Below are 10563 nucleotides of genomic sequence, written 5' to 3'. Positions count from 1 at the left end.
CAGATAGAAAGTAGAAGGGTGGTTGCCAGGGGCTGCAGGGAGAGGGAAAGGAGGGTTGTTTAATAAGTACAGGGTTTCAGTTTTGGAGGTGAAAAAGTTCTGGAGATGAATGGTGGTGATGAGTGCACAAAAAATGTGCTCAATGCTACTAAATTGTATAGCTAGAATTGATTAAAATGGTAAATTTCATGTTATATTTATCTTACCACAGTTAAAAAAAGATTTAAAATGTAAATATTCATATAAGGGAAAATTAAAGTTCATCACTACAATGTATGTAACAGATAAACCAGTAAATTATAAGTTATCAAATGCCATTTTAACTTTATTAATAAAATGTATCAATTTATTTTTTGAATAATACATTTGTATAGTACACAAATAAAAGGTACAAAGTGGTATATATGAAAAAATAAATCTTACTTTAGCCACTCAGTTCCTTTTCCCACAGACAACCCTATTACCAGTTACTTGTATATTCTACCAGAGATTCTATCATCTATCTATCATCTATCTATCTATCTATCTATCTATCTATCTATCTATCTATCTATCTATCATCTATCTATCTATCTATCTATCTATCTATCTATCTATCTATCATCTATCTATCTATCATCTATCATCATCTATCTATCATCTATCTATCTATCTACCTACCTACCTATCTATCTTCCAGTGACTGTATTCATACACTGTACACACAATATTGCAACTTTCTTTTTTCACTTAAGAATGTCTTAGCACATCAAATGCAACCTTGTTCTTTTTAAATAGCTGTATAGTACATACCATAAATATATTTAGCCAATTCCCTAGTGAGAAGCCAGAGAGGGTTTACAGTCTTACTGTTTCAATCAGTTTCAAAGAATAATCTAGCACATATGTCATTTTGTTAATTGTGAGCATATCTGTAATATAAATTCTTGGAGGGAGGGTCACTGGCTTCTTAAATGACTCAGATTATAAGTCCCTATCTAGACAGATTTCACCAAAGAGGTATTGGTGTTAGTTGCTTTATCCAAAAACTTGGAAACATCTTTGTATCATTTTCTTTGGCACCTATCGATCACTAAATCTCCCTAATTTTATCTCCTCAGTATCACTGTCTTCCCTACCCATTTTCCCATTCCTCACAGCCAACAACTCAATACAGGCTTTCAGTATTTCTTCACGTCTGAAGTGTTGTCCTCAACACAGCCTCCTGAGAGAAGAATTTGCTCCGACACTTTCATGCTGCCTAAAGCATCCAGAATTAGGTCTCATGTCTCTCTTTTAGCCAACAAGGCTCACCTTGATCTGGTCCTTGCACGTTCCCTCTCTAGCCTTCTCTGTCCTTACCCAACTTTACCCCTTCTGCTTTTATGATGTACAGTCGTTTACAGTTTCAGGCCTCCACGCATTCGTTCTCGCTGTCTTCCCAGCCTGGAACACCTTCACCCATGCCCCTGGCTTCATCAGTGTGGGAAGTCTTGACCTCTTTATTCCAGGGGAGGGACCTCCTCTCTGTGATCCACGGGTCTGCATTCATCTTCCATGGTGACTGCTAGTCTCCTCGGAAACGATTTCCTTGAAGGAGGCTGGGGCAGTGGTGGGAGAGGTCTTTTTCCTTCCTCGCTCTAGCGTCCAGCACAGTGTTTGGGGTCGCGTGGTGCGCACTCAATAACATTTCTTTAAGTGACTGTCCTTAACCGGATCTTGGGAAAAGGGGTGGAATCATTCATTGACTGATACGTTTATGGAGTGGCTATTAGGTGCAAGATGATGTGCTGGCGTTGGGGTTACAGCCAAGAAGATAACCTAGGGCCTGCCTTTGGCCTCGTGAGAGGTGGGGCGACGGGAACATGCAGTTATAATTCGGCCAGGGCTGCCTGCTCGGGTGCTTTAGGGACAGCGACGAACAACGGGTGCCATTTTAATCTGGGGGAACTGCACCAGGCAAAGGCATTTATAAAATAAGGCCATGCCTTTTCCTGCTGCAAGTCTCTCCAATTAAACCCGCACTCAGACATAAAGCTCATGATTTCTGACAGAAAGTGTATTTGAACAGAAGGTCCTTAGGATCCCTCAGGGGATACAAGCAAGACAACCAGGTCAGAATCCGTACGCTCCACGAAAGTCCTCTTTTTCTGCTAAACTGCCTTCTAAACATAAAAAAAACACACCACAAGCCCCCCAAAACCCACACAAAAAAACACGCTTGGTGTGAAAGGACTACATTAAATTTAATCTACCAACTGTTCTTTAGCCGTGATCCTTTCCTACTCTCTTCCCTAATATGACCTCTCTTCACAAACGGCCGAGTGCGCTAGAAAGGTAATGAGAAGAGCAGGTTCTGGGGGCTCAGGGAGAACGGGGTTCATCCCACAGCGAAATCACTGCTGGGGGAGCGACTCGGGGCAGGTCGTCACACTTCCGGTTTCCTCTTCGGCAAAAGAAGATATAATAATAAAAAAGTCGGGAGAAGACGCTCACGTGAAGCCCTTACCTTAACACAGTGACTGACACATAGCTCAGAAGGTGGCTATGAGGCGACCCTAAGGACCTGACGCCTTGGGGGTGTACTTCTGCCTCCGCCACCCAAGGGAACGGAAGCGTGATCCCTACCGTCTCGGACTGAACCGGAAGGCGCGCTCCGGCAAGGACGCGGTTTGGGCTCTCCGGGCCACCGTCGCCGCGCATGCGCACGTGAGCGTGGCGGGACGTCGGTGTCATGGCGAGCTCCATCTAAACTCGGACGGCGGCGGATCCCACGTCGGGCTGGTTGGTTATTTCCCGACTTCTGGGTTAAGGGTGGCGGGTGGGTCCCCATGGGGCAGAGTGTGGCCGGAGCTCTTCTTATGTCGGAGCCTTGAGTCCCCCAATGTCCGTCTTTCGCGGGTGGTTTGATGGTCTGTTTCGCAGTTAAAAGGGGTCTTGTCCGCTGGGATAGGGGAACAGGGAGAGCTGGCAGCGCTGCCAAAAGTGAGGGCAGGGTCGTTGGCCTCCGGTGCTGCAGGGCTGTGGGGAGCATCCAGGACCTCGTTCCTTGAGGTCAAGATCCACTTCAGCCGGTCTCCCGCGTTCTGCGCTGGTGAATTCGTAGGACGGGACGAGGCTGTCGCAGGCACTTAGCTTTCACAGAGCTGTGTCTCGTTAAGAATTTAAACCGAAGTTAGTCATCAGAGCAGGCGGCCTGTGTGTTCCCTTCTCTTTCCCGTTTGCTCATAAAGTCAGTCTGAATCTCGGAGCCACACGCGTCTTTCGGTTGGAAGGTGGTCTGGATGCCTCCTTCATTGCTTTATTCCTGTTTTGTAGCTGTTGGTATTAATTGCATCACGCAGACGCGTTATGGTGCCGGAGAGTGTTTACTACTGTGGGCAGACGCTGGATCTCGGCCCCGGCGCACGTGGCAGATGTCAACACACCTGCCCTAATCAGCAAGAAGCTGGAAGTAGTATGGAGCATAATTAACCTTGCTGTAGGAGACAGTCTTTGAGGGACGCTAATCTCTTTTAGGTAAATTTAAAGAGTCCTTACTGTGGTTTCGCGGACTTGTTGTGAGCTTGCTTTTTCTAATCAGTTTTTTATTTTCCAGACTCATCTTTCAAGAGGATTTGAGACTAATTGCAGATAATCAAGGTACTCATTTATTTTAAACCTTTCGTGGTTGAGTGACCTGCTACAGGTTATAATGTGCAAAAAGATAGCTTAAGTTCTTAGTAGTTTTGTCACCATCATTGTATGGAAATGCTGTGATCTCCATATCACTAAGAAACATTTTCATTCATTTTACTTAATCTTTCATCTGTGTTAAGTTGCACTGATTGTGCCCACTTCTTTGCCGTGCTCTCTGCCTTTGCCTTCTATGGTCACCTGACTTGCTCCTTTCTGGTGGCTTCTTCTTGGTTTCCATTAAAAGCTGATTCTCTTCTATTTGGCAGTTAAATTTGGCGTTTCTCAAGAAGAGGTCCTGTACCCTTTTCTCTTCGCTGTTCTCTCTCTCTGGGTGTTCTAATCCACAGTGTTATTCTCTGCCTTTTTGATTCCAGTCATTCTTGTGGGTGTGAAGTGATATCTCAGGGTTTTGATTTGCATTTCCCTAATAGCTCATGATGTTGACATCTCTTCATGTGCTTATTGGCCATTTGTGTATCTTCGTTGGAGAAATGTCTGTTCAAATCCTTTGCCCATATTTTACACTGGTTTATTGTCTTTCTGTTGTTAAGTTGTGTTTTTTTACTGTATCCTGATATAAGACTTTTTTCAGATGTATGATTTGCAAATCTTTTCTCCCATTGTGTGGAGTTGTCTTTTCATTCTCTTGAAACGTAAAATTTTTTAATTTTGATGAAGTCCAAGCTGTTTTTCCTTTTGTTGCTTGTTCTTTTGGTGTCATAACTAAGAAACCAGTGCTTAATCTAATGTCATGCAGATTTTCACTTATGTTTTTTTTAAAGAGTTTTATAAGCTCTTAAATTTAGGCCTGTGATCCATTTTGTGCTAATTTTTGTATATGATATGAGGTAGGAATGCAACTTCATTCTTTGCGTGTGGCTATCTAGTTGTCCGGTACCATTTGTTGAAAAGACTGTTCTTTCCCCCATTGAATTTTTTGGGCACCCTTGTTGAAAGTCAGCTGACTAGGTAATGTATTACTATTATTTTTAATCCTCACCTGAGGACATGCTTATTGATTTGAGAGAGAGGGGAAGGGGGAAAGAGAGAGAGAGAAAAAGAAACAAAGAAAAAGAAAGAGAAAAAGAAAAAGAAACATTGATCAGCTGCCTTCCTGTGTGCACCCCTACTGGGGATCGAACCCACAACCCAGGTATGTGCCCTGACCTGGAATACGAACCCACAACCTTTAGTGTATGGGATGACACTCCAAACAACTGATCCACACCGGTCAGGGCTAGGTAATGTATTTTTCACAAGCATGCTAGATGGTTTTTATGAACAAATAACTCTGTGACAGTGTTTCTTAAACTTTAGTAGACATCAAAATCATCTGGAAGGCTTGTTAAAGCTTGCTGGGTTTACTTAGAACATCTGATCCAGTAGGGCTAGAGTATGGCCCAAGACTTTTCATTTTTTACCAGTTCCCCAGTGATTCTGATTGTGCTGGTCTGGGAACTGCTGTATGAAAACTACTGGTGTAGGACTTTGTTTCACAACTGTGGCTACACACATGAGAATTATTGGAAAATTTTAAAAAATATCGATGGCCAGGCTCTGTTCCCAGAGATTGATTCAAGTGCTGTGGGGCTCAGTTTGTAATTTTCAAAAGCTCAGGTGAATACAAGGAGCACTCAAGACTGAGAACCTCTGCTACAGGAGAATTGTGGTTCTCAATCAGTGTGCTCATTGGAGTTACCTGGGCAGGTTTTACGTTTGCAGTCCTAAATTCCACTCTTGGAGATTCTAGTTCAGGATGGGACCTGGGCATTTGATATTATAAAAGCTCTCCTAATAAATCACCTATGTAGGTTACAGTACTCTAGGATGTTGTAGACTCTCTACTTTTAAAAAAATTTTTATTTCTTTTTAATCCTCACCCAAGGATCTGTTTTAGAGAGAGAGAAAGGGTGTGTGAGAGAGAGAGACATTGATGTAAGAGAGAAACATCGATCAATTGTCTTCCATATTCACCCCAACTGAGGATCGAATCCGCAGCCTAGGTATGTGTCCTGACGGGGAATCAAACTTGCAGCTTTTTTGGTATACGGGACGACACTCCAACCAACTGAGCCACCTGCTGGGCTTGTCTTCTTTTTATCGTTTTCAACATCTCTCTTTTCTCTGACTCTGTTTTTATTACTTTTATCAAACTTGATTTCCTCTACTTTTGTGGAAAAACTTGTATATGATCCTCTGTTTCATTTAATTCTTATTTTGCATTTCTTTTATTCTCAAATTTTCATTTCTTTATTATTTCAAAATTTCTAGAGGCTGACAATTTCTTCTACCTTTTGTTGGAAGTAAAAGCTTCAGTATTATTGGTGAGGGAGATTGTTCAGGTGTATGATATGCATTTCTAGAGTGCATTTTTAGAAATGAAGTTGTTGGGTTAAGGGACATATGTGTTTTAAAGTTTGAAATGTACTTCTAGACTGTCCTCCAGAAAGGATATGCCAGTTTTACCATGCTTTCAGCTAACAGTCTTTTTATCAGTAGGATGAAAAATAATTGATGTTTAAACACTTGCGATTAGTGTGTTTGAGCATTCTTTCCTGTGCTTATTAGCTATTTGCATTTCTTAAAGTGAGTTGCATGTTTTTCCTTTGCCCATTTTTTTCTGGAATGTGTTTATATCTTAGGGTCAGATTAGACTCTTGCATTGCTTGTGCTTTGGCAATGAGGCAGAGCCATAGTGGGGAGAGCTTGGTGTTGAGAGAAGGCCTAGGTTCTAATTCTAGCTCTATCAGTGTACAAATTTTTTTTAGCTTTTCTGGACTTCAGTAAAATAAGAGGCTTAGCAATGTTCCCTACTTCTCTAACTTTGTGATATTGTATGTGAGCTGCAGCGGACTCTTCTTATCTCTCTTCTTCCATTCTATTTTCCTTCTTTTGTTTATGGGATGTTAAAATTGTATAATGTAAAAAAGATGGCTTTTCTTTTGTTGTTGTTAATCCTCACCTGGGGATATTTTTTCCATTGATTTTTAGAGAAAGTAGAAGGGAGGGAGGGGTGGGAAGGGAGGGAGGGAAGGGGAGAGAGAAGGAGGGAGAGGAAGAGACATCGATGTGAGAGAGACATATCTATTGATTGCTTCCCGCATGTGCCCCGACCAGGGCCAGGGACCCAACCTGCAACCCAGGTACATGCCCTTGACCGGGAATTAAACCCATTACCCTTCGGTGCATGGGTGGACGCTGTAACCGCTGAGCATCACTGGCCAGGGCAAAAAGATGACTTTTAATATGTCATTCAATTCATAGTCCTTCAGTAGCTCTTCAGTAATATTTAAAGACACTACCTGGTCTTAGACTTCTATACTTATTTTTATTTCTTAGGATAATAGTGATGGAAGAAACCCTAGGGATTAAGTATTTACTTCAAGTTTTCTCCCAGAGTAAGAATTTTCTCCTTTTTTATAAAAAGGTTAGCTAAATTTAGCTTAAATGAGCATTTCATTCATTCATTCCGTCAGTCATCAACAAGTACTATGTGTCTGCTATGTGCTAGGCATTGATATAGATGTGGATATAGTGATGAAAAGAGATGATGCCTTTGTCCTTGTGGAGCTTACACTGTAATGAGAAACACAGATACAACTGTGTATATGGTATCAGGTAGGTTAGTTCTATGAAGAAAAATGAAGCATAACACAGAGTTAGAGGTTAGTAAGAGTGTGTGGGGAAAGCTGAGTCAGTGTGTAGTTATTTTATTTTTAAAAAATATATCTTTATTGATTTCAGAGAAAGGAAGGGAGAGCGAGAGAGATAGAAACATCAATGATGAGAGTCATTAATTGGCTGCCCCCTGCACGCCCCCTACTGGGGATCGAGCCCGAAACCTGGGCATGTGCCCTGACCTGGAATTGAACCACGATCTCCTGGATCATAGGTTGATGCTCAACCGCTGAGCCATGTCGGCTGGGCATTATGTGGTTATTTTAGACATGGTGGTTAGGAAAGGTCTCCCTATGGAGGTGTCATTTGAATAGATAAGTGGGCAGCAAGCCACACAGATATCTGGGGGATGATATTCCAGGCAGAGGAATAGCAATTGTGGAGGCCCCTGAGTCAGAAACTAGTTTTTCCTACTCAGAGAATATGTAAAAGGTTAGTACTGTTGGTACAGAGTGGGAGGTGGCAGAGGGAATAGCTAGGGGCCATACTTTGTTAGACTGGGTAGTCTACAGTAAAAAATATTTATTGAGAACGTGCAATATGCTAGACATAGTTCTAGTCTTCGCCTGGGATAAAACAGTGAACAAAACACCCAAAGGTCTTTACCCTCATAGAGTATATTCTAGTAGAAGGAGATAGATAGTAACAAAATAATGAAAACATCTAAGCAGGTGATGAAGTGCCATGGTAAGAAAACAAGGTGGGGATAGGGATAGGAAGTATATGTGTATGTAGTGAAGTGTGGGAGTTGCTCAGAAAGGCCTCACTGGTGACATTTGAACAGTTCTGAAGGACTTGAAGATGTTCCAGGCAAGAATAAGATCCCGAGATGAGTGTGTACCTGAGAGGTATGATGTGGCAAGGCAGCCCCTGTGGCTGAGTGCAGTGATGGGGACAGTGGCAGGCAGCAAGGTCAGAGAGATAACAGGTAGTTGATTACATATGTCCTTGCAGATTTGGGTAGTGATTTTAGCTTTTTATTCTGAGGTGGAGGACATTGGAAAGTTTTGATCAGAAGTTTGAGATGAACTTAGGTTTTAAAGGGGTCCCTGACTTCTATGATGAAATGTCCTTTGGGAATTAAGGATAGAAGCAGGGAGACTAACTGTCAATAATCTAGGCAAGAGGTGATGTTGGTTTGGACCAAGAATGTAACAGTGAGTAGGGTGAGAAATAGTCAGATTCTGAATATATTTTGAAGATAGAGCTAACAGGGTTTTGTTGGTGTGTTGGATTAGAGAGAGGGTTCCAGGATTTTTGGCTTGAGCAGTTAGAAGATTGGGATTGCCTTTAAATGAGATGAGGAAAATTGTGGAAGGATCTGGTGTAGTGTTTGGTGGTGGTTATGTATGGGGTAAGGAGGGGAGAAGATCAAAAGTTCTCTTTTCGACTTTTTAAGTTTGAAATAACTATTAGGGTGTTGAATAGTTGGACATGTGAGTCTGAAGTTCAGAGGAGGACTGGGACCAGTTATATAAGCATATAGTTGGTATTTCAAGGCCATGGGATCAGATGAGAACAGGATATATCTGTAACTAGAGAAGAGAAGAGGTCCTGTAACAGAGCTGTGGGGCCATCCCAATGGTGAGAACTTGAAGATGAGGAAGAGCCAGCAAAGGAGACTTGGGGAGTCTCCTTGAGGTATGAGTTTGAGAACTCCAAGAGTGTGGTGTCCTACAGATGAGGTCATATAAGATGACAGAATTGTATATGTTGTTGGAAGTCATTGAAATCATGACAGACAATTTTGGTGGAGTGGTGGGAGTGAAAGCCTGACTCATGTGAGAATGGGAGGGGGAGATTGTAGATTGTAAGTGTAGATAGCTTTTGCAAGGAGTTTTTTTTTTTAAAGGAGAGAAATGTGATGGAGACAGTAAATGGAGGAAGTTTTTGTTTTTTAAATGGGAGAAATAATAGTATGTTTATATCCAGATAGTAATGATTCAGTAGGGAGACAAGTAGTGAAGATGCAGGAAGAGGGAGCATTGCTGGAATTCTTTGCTTGAGTAGGTCAGAGTACAAGGATTGTTCTTAGGGAGGTGGACAGTTATTCATAGTAACAGATTGGTAGGCTGAGTATATGGGCAAAGAACCACTTATGGGTAAACGAAGGAAGTCATCCATCTGTGCAGAATATGGGAGGGCATCTCAGGTCGTCTTCATTCAAGCTTTCTGTTTTCAATACCATCTTTACCCTTATTAAGAGGAGACCCATGAGAAATTAATTTTCAGAAAATTTCTAAGATAAATGAGTTTGTTTCTTTACTGCATGCAGTTCTTCACAGTCTTTGCTGTACAAATGCATGCTGGGAATCTATAAAGAGGCATAATTTCCTAAATTAATTTGACCACAGAACCATTTTTTCACTGATGGTTAATATCTCAAATAGAACCCGTTTGAGAAAGACTGACTTAATTCATTTCACCTTACCTAGTTTGTTGAGTTGTCCAGGGCTCTTTTTTGCAAGAGCAGAAAACCCACCTCAAACTAATTTAAGCCACAGAGGAAATTGATTAGCTTACATGAATGGGCAGAGTAGGGCAGCATTGGTGGAATCCAGGTGCTCAAATAATGACAGTGTGGGTCTTTATCTCTTCAGCTCTTACTAGTTTTCATTCCTTAGGTAGCCTTCTGCCCTGTGACAGGCAAGTTGGTCTCCAGTATCATCAGGTTGACATCCTTCCAACTTAGCTATTTCAATGAAAAGAGAAGCCATCTCTCACATTAGCTCTGGCACAGAAATCCTCATGATTATTCTCATTGGCAGGGCTTGTCATATCCAACCATGAACCAATCACTGTGGCCAGGAGAATGGGTTACTCTGGCAGGCTTGGGACATGTGCCCCATTCTTGTGTCTCGGGGAGGAGGCCTGTTACTGACAGTCCCTCCATGATCATGTGGCATGTATGTTAATTCTAATTTAGCAAGTCCTTGATTGATTGCCATGTGGGTTATTTGTAATCTTTTGCTCTTACTAATAATGAAAATCTAGTTGAGGTTTGAACACAAGTTTGTCTGATTTACAGGGCATAATTTGTCATAGTTGTAAAGAGTACATTACAATAAAGGGCACAAAATGAGCCTGGCTAGTAGCCACTCTTAATTGAAAGTTGTTAATGGAAAGATGGGAATTTGACAAATGAGAAGAAGGAAATTTCATCAGAAAGTCTGAGACCAGAGGAGAGTATAGGATTCTTAACAGTGGTTTAGGTGGCCCACATGAGAA

At 41.8% G+C, this 10563-nt stretch overlaps 1 protein-coding gene across 4 annotated transcripts in view; it reads left to right on the top strand.

The window, feature by feature from the left end:
• Positions 1-2673: 2673 nt before the first annotated feature.
• The window catches only part of CDKAL1 (CDKAL1 threonylcarbamoyladenosine tRNA methylthiotransferase), a gene marked incomplete at its 5' end in the record, with an annotated part of 552436 nt that continues 544546 nt past the window's right edge, over positions 2674-10563 (top strand). The window contains 3 exons of one of the 4 annotated variants that reach the window (XM_081143988.1): positions 2674-2763; positions 3298-3498; positions 3578-3621. The remainder of the gene's footprint in view (positions 2764-3297; positions 3499-3577; positions 3622-10563) is intronic. The other 3 variants (XM_081143990.1, XM_081143989.1, XM_081143991.1) reach the window with 3 other exon arrangements.

Source organism: Miniopterus schreibersii, assembly GCF_964146895.1.
Source record: "Miniopterus schreibersii genome assembly, chromosome: 8".
NCBI lineage: Eukaryota > Metazoa > Chordata > Mammalia > Chiroptera > Miniopteridae > Miniopterus > Miniopterus schreibersii.
Note: the sequence above shows the minus strand (reverse complement) of the source record. Positions and strands in the feature narration are given on the sequence as shown.